This window comes from Emydura macquarii, unplaced genomic scaffold, assembly GCF_026122565.2.
Source record: "Emydura macquarii macquarii isolate MOO-44397 ecotype Brisbane River unplaced genomic scaffold, CSIRO-AGI_Emac_v2 contig_1027, whole genome shotgun sequence".
Classification (NCBI taxonomy): Eukaryota; Metazoa; Chordata; order Testudines; family Chelidae; genus Emydura; species Emydura macquarii.
This window is the reverse complement of record NW_027131164.1, coordinates 17,603,209-17,613,997: the sequence shown is the minus strand read 5'-3', so window position 1 is coordinate 17,613,997 and position 10,789 is coordinate 17,603,209.

Below are 10,789 nucleotides of genomic sequence, written 5' to 3'. Positions count from 1 at the left end.
TCTGTTTGGTTCTGATTATTGTCATACAGAAAGTATCAATTTATGTAGGAATGCTCGTGCATCGAGCTAAGCACATCCTTACAGGATTGAACAACACAAACATAACTGTTACCCAACACCTCAAACTCAAATTCTCTCTCTAAAAGGGACATTGGGGCTATGCAACATAGCTGGAATATTCGCAAGGAATTTATGTTATCAAGATATTAGGGGGCAGATTTTGAAAACATGCTCAATGGAAGCAGCTGATTGCTGAGCATTTGTACAAATCTAGCACTAATATCTAGGCAACAATGGGTAAAATATCAGCCTGGGGCAAATCATGGATAGAGAATCTCTGATAAGGCAAGGGAGAAATCCAAAATCTTTCAATATTTTCTTGCTTCAGAATGAGTGTTTTTGTCATTTCCCTCCCCACCAGCTTTTCTGGATCCAGAATCGCTCCTTCTTTCACTCCCTGCAGCTCAGCTACTATGGTGATAAAGGCCATGTAAATACCTAGACAGAGAGACCTTTACTCTAAAAGACCCCAAATAGCCATTGTTAAATGAAAACAGCAAAATTCTTCCATACGAGAGTAAAGGCAGTTCCAATAACCATTTTGTAAACTGTGGGACCAACAGGGTACTCAATATTGTGTAATAATTTATGACTAGGGATTAATGTGAAGCAAAAAATCCAAGGATTCATCCATTCATTATATAATAGAATAGATGTGCTGGAAAGTACCTTGAAAGGTCTTCTAGTCCAGTCACCTGTGCTCAAGGCATGTGTGACAGAGTGGACTAGATCCAGAGGCCACCTGCTGGAGGCCTTGAGGCCCTGCCTCACCCCACCCCAGAAAAGATTAGAAGAGAAGTCCTCCAGGCAGCCTAGAATGGCTACAAGAAAGCAGCTAATCAGAGGGGCTGCAGGAGTGACCAATCGGGGGGCCAGAAGTGCCATAGAAAAGCAATCAGCAGAGGCAAAGCAGTCAGTTGCTGCCTGGAGCTTAAAGAAGGGAGACCGGTTGCCTGGCTGACTGGAAGAGCAGCAGGACAGTGGACAGGTCAATACAGACAGGCTGAGCCCAAGGGACTGCGCCCAGGGGACAGAGTCCAGAACTTAGCAGACCAGGCAAGGGTACTGTGATAGGCCCTGCTGGTCTGGTTGAAGACTGAGCCCAGGGAGGGCTGCTGAAAGGACATTAACTGAGGGTACCAAGATAGGTCTCTGTTGGGCTGTTGAAAAAGGCAGTGCCTCCAGGGAGGAAGTCTTGGTGCTATGGCCCCATACCAGGGCCATGAGAAAGAGTGAGACTGTATATCCCCAGAAGGGGGGTTAGTGTGAGAGACTTGGCCAGAGAGCTGAGTCACTGAAGACCGGTTGGTGAGGGGGCACCTGCAAGAGGTGAGTGCCACTCCATTGTAAGACCAAAGACAGAAGCAGATTCTCACCTGACCAGAAAGGAGGTGCCCACAACAGATGGGCACCACCCGCTCAAAAAATAGTGATGGCAGGCACGTATCAGCCAGAAAGGGGGCGCTCATGAAGAGGCAGGTGCCGATGCCGTTACAGCACTAAATATTAATATAATGTATTCCTTTTACACTATAAAAGTAATGTCTCAATCTAAGATAACCAGTTACACCAAAAGGGATTTGTATATCTGGACATTTCTAACCCAGAGTCATATCTTCCTACAGAAAAGTGTTTGTGGGGAACAAGAATTGTCACGAGACCCACCTAGCTTTCACATTTACCATTTACCATTCCCTTCTTATCACTCATACATAATTGTTTCCTAGAAGACAAAACAAAACACACACATAAAGGCGGAAAGCAAAGAACAGCAAAGAGAGAAAATGAAGCTCATGTCACTAGCACCGACTCTAGGGATGTAAAAGGTTAACCGTTTAAACAGTAATTAAACAGTTTAAACAGCTGATTACTGTTTAAACTGGGGGTGGGGGGAAAGAGAGCAGCAGCTGGGCTGGCTCCTGGCAACAAGCAAGAGTAGCTGGGCAGCTCTTGCAGGAAGGCACGGAGCACAGCGCGGGGGCAGGATGGAGCTGCAGCTGGGTTCGGCTCAGTTCCCAGTGAGTGAGAGCCACCCAGCTACCACCATAGCTAGGCAGCTCTCACTTGGCAGTGAGGAGCTGAACCCAGCATGGCTTCTCCCCCCCCCCCAAAAAAGCATTTAACAGTTTAAACGTTCTATTTTTAGAATGTTTAAACAGATTCTTAATTAAACTAATTTTTACATCCCTAACTGACTCATTTGCATCATTGATGCTGGAATACCACAGACACAGCACACGGTTTTATCAGCCACTCTGACACCTGGCAAAATTAAATCAGCATTGGGCTGTTTAAGGGCATTGTTTTTAGCTGTCTTTCTTGTACCACGCTCAGAGCAATGTTGCAAAATATTCAGTCTTGGCCAGCTAAGCCAGGCCCTTATTAAACCAAAGGCAAAAGAAGAATGATAGGAAAGAGAATAAAAAGAACACACAAGGTTGTGTGTGTGTGTGTGTGTGTGTGTGTGTGTGTGTGTGTGTGTGTGTGTGTGTGTGTGTGTGTGTGTGTGTGTGTGTGTGTGTGTGTGTGTGTGAGAGAGAGAGAGAGAGAGAGAGAGAGAGAGAGAGAAATCTCACATCCCAGGGAATTTAACCAGAGCCAGTGGAGGTGGTGATATTATCTGGATCCCTCTCTTGGTCCAGCCAAGACATCTCTTCCATCAGGATCAGAACAAGGAAGGCACAAAGATGACACACTGGATCCCAGGAGATGGTGGGGGTGGCAGCCACAATGGTGAAGCTCGCTCATTCCCCTTCTCTCGTCTTTCTGTCAGTGCCATTCATAGTTGCCAGCCTTTCCCCTAAAGCTTCTTTCTGAGGCCCCCAAAAGAGAGTGATGTGAGACGGGTAGAGAGAAAACTTCCCTTCATTACTTTGTTCACAAATTAGACCTAATTTCTAACACACATATTTAAGTCCATTGATTTCCCAGCCCACACTTCCCTTGTTTATCAAGCCTTGATCTTATCACAATCAGAATCCTTCAGTTACCTCAGGAGGCCTTTTTGTTTGGACTAATTCACTCTGTCTCCCTTTTGCACCTTTTCCCCATCAACATTTCTTGTTATAAATTATTGTGACAGTTAACCTAACTTTTACTCACTTATTTACAGTTGAGCTCACTCAATTTGGAGACCTAGATATCACAACATAATATACATATGCCTTCGTAGGATACGGACTTAACTATTTTACACATGTATGGCCTTATCTAAAGCCTACTAAAGCCAATGGAAAGATACTTGTTGACTTCAATGTACTATGGATCAGGTCTTCAAACTCCACTTTTCCACTGGATTCATTTGGAATCCACATGCCATCCAGGTCCTATCAGATTTTCATATCAGTTAGTGACAATTTCAGCAGGTTTAACACATCCTCTAAAATACTCAAATTGATTAACTTAAAATTTTAAAAATCTTTCCCTAACCATTTTCTATTAAAAACCTTTTTGATAAAATGTGTTTTTAAAAAGGCCTCTCCGGTAAAATTTTATAATGTAGAGAAAAGATCAAATTTTTAAAGGAACAGCTTCTGTAGATGTGGAAGGATGACTTGAGCTTTCTCAACTATCCTTCAACTTGTCCAATAATCTCCAAAACCTTGGAAAAACAACCTTTTGGGCTAAAATCAAACAAGCAAAATTTCAGCATAAAAGGAAACATTTTCAGAAATTTATGAGATCTAGAAACAGGAAGTTACAAGGGAAACCATTTTGCAACTTAATTATAGATTTTGCTATGAGCAAAAACTGTAATATATGAATTACTTTGCCCACAGCTGAAGTGCAGCTACCTCTGGGGTGGGGAGTGACACCTTTGTAAGCGGTGCACAGTTTTAACACAACTGAGGACATGAAAAGGTGATCCAGTACTCTTTGAAATATATCTTTCCTTGATTTTAAGGGGTGATGGATCAGGCCCAAAGCCAATATTGTATCAAAAGGAAAGTCGAAAGAAAAAGTATAATGCAATTATCCAGATTGGAATTGGCACAGGATGCCAGATGAGAGTTAATACCTGTACTCATATGAGAAGAGCCGGGAGCTTAAATAGATGCAGTAAGGTGTTCCAATGTCTGCAGTTAAAGGATAGTTCTGTGTGACTACTACATCAGTGTAGCTTTATGACATACGAACACAAACTTGCAGGTTTATGTTATTAGAGTTACGGTATTCTTTGTGGAAAGAAACAGCATAGATCATCTAAAATTTGAAGAGAATTTTAGCAAACTTTAGAGTTCTCCAACAATACTGGTTGTTTACAGTGATATTTACACTGGCAGTTGTATAATAACCCACTGGAATATTGTAAAAATCATATCTGTCCGTGCCAAAACTTAAACTTCACACAGCTCATGACTTTGCAAATTCTTTTCTATGAGACAAACAAAAGCTAGCTGTGCTGGATTTGTAGCAAAGGGCACCTCTGAAGCATTGCCATTTTTCACCAGATACACCTATTGCTTCCCTGTACTACATATAGAGGAAACTGCCTCGGCTGTGGAGGAAGAACGAAGAAATATTGGCCCGGCCTGATCTTAAATCATTATGACTATGACAAGCATTTCTACACATGATGCATGGGTAGCAACAAATAAGGTCAATGTGTTGTTCTCCTTAGCTGTTAATGCTCTATGGACTGAGGTGCCTTAGCTTGTTGTTTAAATTAACTTTTGCTTTCTTTCCCTAAAATCTAGATAAAAAAAAATATACAGAGTAAATAAATCTGTGTTTGCTTAGCAAAGATTGTACTCCAAGTTTATTTACTTTTGGCATATTTAACCTCTCTCAGAACTACTTTACGACTACATTACATTTATTTAGTTTTCCATATTGATGAACCCCAAAATAATTAACAGTCTATGAGCAGATCCTCGGTTGTTGTACATCAGTGTGGCACCACTAAAATCAATAGATCTATGTTGATTTACAACAGCTGATGATCTAGTCCTATGTATCTACACAAGAATTTCTTTATACACCAATAATATGGATTTCCCTGGAGTTAGAATCCAGTCGTTTTATTTGATAACTAATAGCATCTCTTCACAACTGTTTTAATCCAGAAAGTGAAGACTCTCCAGTTGGGTTTAAGTTTCAGTGCGGATTGATTTCGGCAAAATGAACTTAACTCAAATTTGAATTTGGCTACAAGTCCCCTACGAGTGCAGAAGCTTTCTTATATCATTGATAGCCCAACTGGTCAGGACCCTTTGTCTCATATCTCATCAGAAGGCAACTCAGCAGCTTAGTTCTCTCTAGAACCTTGTTGGTATTGGCTCTGTACTGATTCAGAGGTTTTCCACAATTCCCTGTGGTCAACTCAACTAGTGGCAGCAATGGTGGAGACAGCAATAAAGATGGGCCTCTATATCTATTTTATTCTGACATGGAGATAAAAATACTATGACATGACAGCGTCTTCCACTGCCACCATCACTGGTGCTCTGCATTAGTTGGACCAGTATTCCTCGCATAGGTCCAGCCAGAGAGAAATCTCCAACACATAATTATTGACATCCCTTCTTGTAGCATCCTGGGTTTTCCTTGGTAGCCACCCATCCAAGTACTATGCGGGCCCAATTGTGCTTGGATTGTGAGATCTGAAGAGACTAGAGGTGGCATGGCTGCTGCTAGAGAAAAGTCACAGTGGAGTTATTTTAATGTCAGTTGAAATGCAAATGCACACTACAGAAGTATTGCTTTGATTAATATAGTAAAAGGCCACAACTAGCTTTTTAAATCTGCTTTGGTTCCTTTTCTGGCAGCTGTTGTTGCACCACTTTACGCTGGAGAAGATGATGCTCCATCAAAAAGCCTGCAGAAATCATGCTAAGAATAGAGCATCCAGTGCTCTCCTCACCTCCATAGAACATGTGGAGTTTTCATCAGGCTGCCTGCAAGGGTTGGAATCATAGCCTGTGTACTCAAATCAGGGCTCCCAAATGGCATAAGAATGGGATGTGTCTGTGCCACAAGTTCTACACTTGCTTTAATATCACAATAAAACATTTACATAATGTAATTAGATTATGTAAATACTTACTCCAATTTGAATCTTCAAAAATCATAATTTCATGCTCTAAATTATGCAAATATTGAAATACTTTTCACAGCAGTTGAAGTAAAAAACACAAGCCATACAAGTCTACCACATGCCATCCTGCTGTTCTCTACTAACTAGTGGAGTTCACATAAAATGCTCAATTAATCCTAATTTTTCTATTAATAATTTCCATGCTACAAGTCAGTATTTCCTGCTTTAATTTTATTTAACACCAAACCCAAATTAAAATTGTAAAGTGTTTTTCAGATTATATCTATAACGTAATGAAGAGAAATCAATATTTTAATAAGAGATTCCCATAAAAGTCCTTCCCCTCCCTCTATCTGTGATAAAGCTTGTATCTCAGGAGTGAACAGGCTTGCCGAGAGGATGGGTATTATGGCACTTGTTCATGGAAGCACTTCTTTCATAACTGAGTGGTGAGAGAGGCAACACCACTGAGCAAACAAATTTATACTAATTGAATTTGTTTGTCCTTTGCGCCAAAAAGTGTCCTGGATACAATGATAGTATTAGCACAACGCTCAGCTCACACAATTTTTTCAGTGGATCTCTAGCCCACAGAAACGTTTTTGAAAATACAAGACATCTGCTGAATTGTCCTTCAGAATTATCTTTATGAGTCCCAGGGAGAAGTTGTATCAAGTAATATCCAGAGACCTAGGGGACCAAATTCAGTCCTACAGCAAATAGGTGTAGCCCTAACTGACATCAACAAGGGTTCCACCCATTTACACCAGGAATGAATGTGGATCCTGGGAAAAATCACCCAACCAGCTCTTCAATTTCGGGGCTAAATTTTAACAGGAGTTCCTACTCCAAATATCATTTTTTCTCCTAGGCACACTGTGACTATCATCTTCCCAAGATGACTCAGTACCAGTGAAAGAGGGGAACTCCAGCTGCCCAGGCCCTTGGAGTTTCAACATTGGACCCTACACCAAGACAGAAGTCTGCATTGGTCTCCTAAAACCCCCTACAATCTCAATTTTTTACTTTTTCTCCCAGAACTACCACATTCCTGAATCTTCTCCCTGTAATAAAAGACGACAAATTCTCAGGCAGGATGAACAAGAGTTAAATTCCTCTTTGCTCCAGGAGGAGATGAAAAACCAGCCTTTCAAACCCTTTCCTGATCCAAAACAAAACAAAAACAGCTAAAACAAATAATCCTTAAACAAAATAAAAACACAATTAACGGAAGGAATCTTTCCTTCCCAACAGCCAACTGCAGCACTGAAGTAATCGTCCTCCTTCTCCTCCTCATGAATGCTCCAGAAAGGATAAAAGGTTCCAGTGGCTTCCTGGCCCTGCTAGTAAACCCCTGCCTTCTCAGTGTGGACTTTCTGATCCAGACCTGTCTTCCCAAGATTTTCTTGATCCAGTCATCCTTCTGTGGTGCAGTACACATTATACTCAGTACTCTATCACATTCACATTTATATAATGGACCAAATTCATCCCTGCTATTATTCCACTATTGTCAGCTGAATTACATAGAGATTAAATTTGGCCCAGTAGTTCTAATTTATTATACAAAAAATCCTAAACCCCTGACCAATATGAAGTGCTTCACTGTGGCTCCCTCTAGCAAGGGATGGCACTGACAAAGGGTTTCCACTCCAGGACAGTTCACAATCACTGGGAATCTGACCAAGTGTGAAATATTCTTCAAATATTTCTTCATTTTGAAAGCACATGCTAAAAAGAAATGTGGACCACTCTGCATTCAGTAATTAAATAGTAAGATGAGTATTACCAGACTGGTATTATTTCTCCTAGTGTAAGCCAGAGCTGCATACCCCTGGCACAGACAGCCTAATGGGAGCTCAAGGTCTTTATAGTCCCTGTTCTGACAGGATCTTGGTCAGCATCCACTGGTGAGGCTCTCATGTAGCCCTGACAGCAAATTAAATGTAGTCCTCTTGCAGAAGACACAGGAATGGTGGCAATGCAAACACTGCCTGCCCTCTCCTGGGGATTCATTTCTGGAAGGTGAAAGAGCTGGCTCAAAATGACACCTTTCTGAGGTAGCCAGGGTAGTCAAGGGGAGGGAAGGAATTGATGACTGAAGTTACTCTGATATAATTATTTTGCAAAGAAACAAATTAAGCACATTTCAACACACCCCAAATCCATAAATCACAGTAGCCTCTGATGGGAAACTCCAGATCAACATGGCCCCATCTGAGCTGGAAAAGGCAATAGGCATTTGACAGCTCTGAAGAGCAGCTCATGTGAACTGACTGGAATCTGTAATAACTTCAGATAGCTTCCCCCTGCAAGTCTCTCCTTGTAGACAGTGTGGGAAGAAACCACGTAACAATCACTTCCTCTTTCTCGCCAGCTGACTCTGTTTTCTGATTATTATGGAAGTATTAGTCACACACAACATTTGTTCATTGCACTTCTGAGCTCTTGGTGATGGCCAATCCAAAACTCTGCAGAATTCAAATTCTGGTGTAGCACAGCGGAGCAGGAACCATGTTGTCTTCAGCTACAGCAGCACAAAGTCTCATAACAAAGTCACAGTACTCCACTGTGTTAGCTGACAGATGAGTCTGAGACATGATATAACATCACAGTCAACTATGAAAGTTTACTCGAATCTGAGAAAGAGATTCAAACCATATTATCACTGAAAATAGAAAATTAAAACAGAGACCTGAAACATGAATCCTGTTAGCAAACTGAATCCAAATACCTGCCATTTATGATTCTGACAGGAGAGTGAGAACAGTTGACGTTCTCTGGCATTTGCTTTGCAAAGTTTAAATAGATCCCATTGCTGATGAAATTTCCATTTGTACTTTTGCAGACAACCTACTATACTCCCTCCCCACAAAAATATGTCTGCCAGATTTTTCCTGATTTTCCAGATTTTTCAAATTAGACAAAGAAATGAGCAGCAGCATCACAAGTATCTATGCTCTATCTACACACTAGTTCCTAAAGGCAAAAGCTAGCAGCTGGCCTTTCACATCTTCAGACAAGTTGTAGGTGTGGCAGGCATCAAATCAAACTCTTCTGCAGCTCTGGGTTTCACAACAGTATCATCATGTTCCTGGAAGATAACAAGGTTCTCTTAAATCCGATAACCTGAAAAACAAACAGGATGCTTTCTTGCTTATGTTATTGTAACAGTACCTATGGCAGCATAAACTTTTTCTGGGAGCAATATTAGACAGATTTTGTTCAAAATATTGTGCCTGTTTGTCCATGTGTGTACATATGGATATGGTGCCTCAGTTTCGCCATCTATAAAATTAGGATGACTGTAACTCACTTTGAGATTTGCTAATAAATCCACTGTATCACAGCTAAGTATTATTAATTATGATTATTATGTGGGGCAGTGGCATAAGGTAGTAGAGCATATTGAGATTCCACGTTACTTCATTAGACCAAGTAGTATAAATCACACACTGTGAACAAGAAAAATCTATTCTCAGTCTACTTAAACACAAATTTCAAGTATTCTTTTCCATCCTCATTATTTCCTGCATAAGTCGAAGATGGCTCATTACTTTCTTCATCTTCAACTCTGTGTCCCATATATTTATTTGTAAGAGCCCATCTAAAAGAAAGCATATAATTATTTTCCTCCTCTTACACACAAACAGGTTGTACTTCTAGCACAGGAGTATGATATGTTCCAACCATCTTGTTTGGAAACAAGAAAAGTAATCTAAATTGTATGTGAGTTCTGTGGCACTTTAAAGACTAACAAATTTAATTTTTGTAGGCATAAGCTTTCGTGAGACTCTCACGAAAGCTTATGCCTACAAAAATTAAATTTGTTAGTCTTTAAAGTGCCACAGAACTCTCGTTGTTTTTGCTGTATACAGACTAACACGGCTACCCCTCTGGAATTAAACTGTATGCACTTCCCCTCATAATTGTTGGAGGCCCAGTACAATTTGAGTTGTTTGACCACAGGCCTAGCATAGCTTCAGTTGCTTGCTTGGCTATTCTGACCCCCGTAGCATGACATCCTCCAGTTGGCAGAGATGAATAGGACTACCGAGTAACCTTGCTGATGTCTTCATTTCTGCATACCACGGCACATAACAAGACAAAACACGCAACATGTGTGTTTGCAGCTGCACATAGATAATGGTGATGGGAACAAGTTATCCTTGAACGCCTGAGAGTACACCTTTTCATTGCCAAGGGGCATATTTTTACACCGCCCCTCCTATCACCAGATGTTGTTTTGATGACCCCAATTATAATGGTGAGAATGGAATGTAGTTAAGGGTGAAAACCCAATGTAGGTAATTGGCATATATGATAATGAGTAGAGAGGTAATTAGGTTAAAGTTGTTTATTGAAGGGTATAAGAAGTCACTACTTAGACAAAGGGGCATGCTCCATCAATTCCTGACTCCACGGGAGGTGCTGCCGGTCAGACCAGAGGCCACTGACTCCCTGGCGGGGACCCTGAAGAAAGCCGTTCCTGTATACAGCCTTCTGAGTAACTGCTTAGCTCTCCAGGCTCAGTGAGTATGATATATTGTAGTTAATTTATTTAATGTATTTAACTAGTATATTTATAGAAAACCTTAAATATTAAACCTTATTGATCTGCAAATCGGGTTTACCGTGTCTCTCTGGTATCCACACCGATCACTAAGTGTCCAGTATCAACAATAATCATCA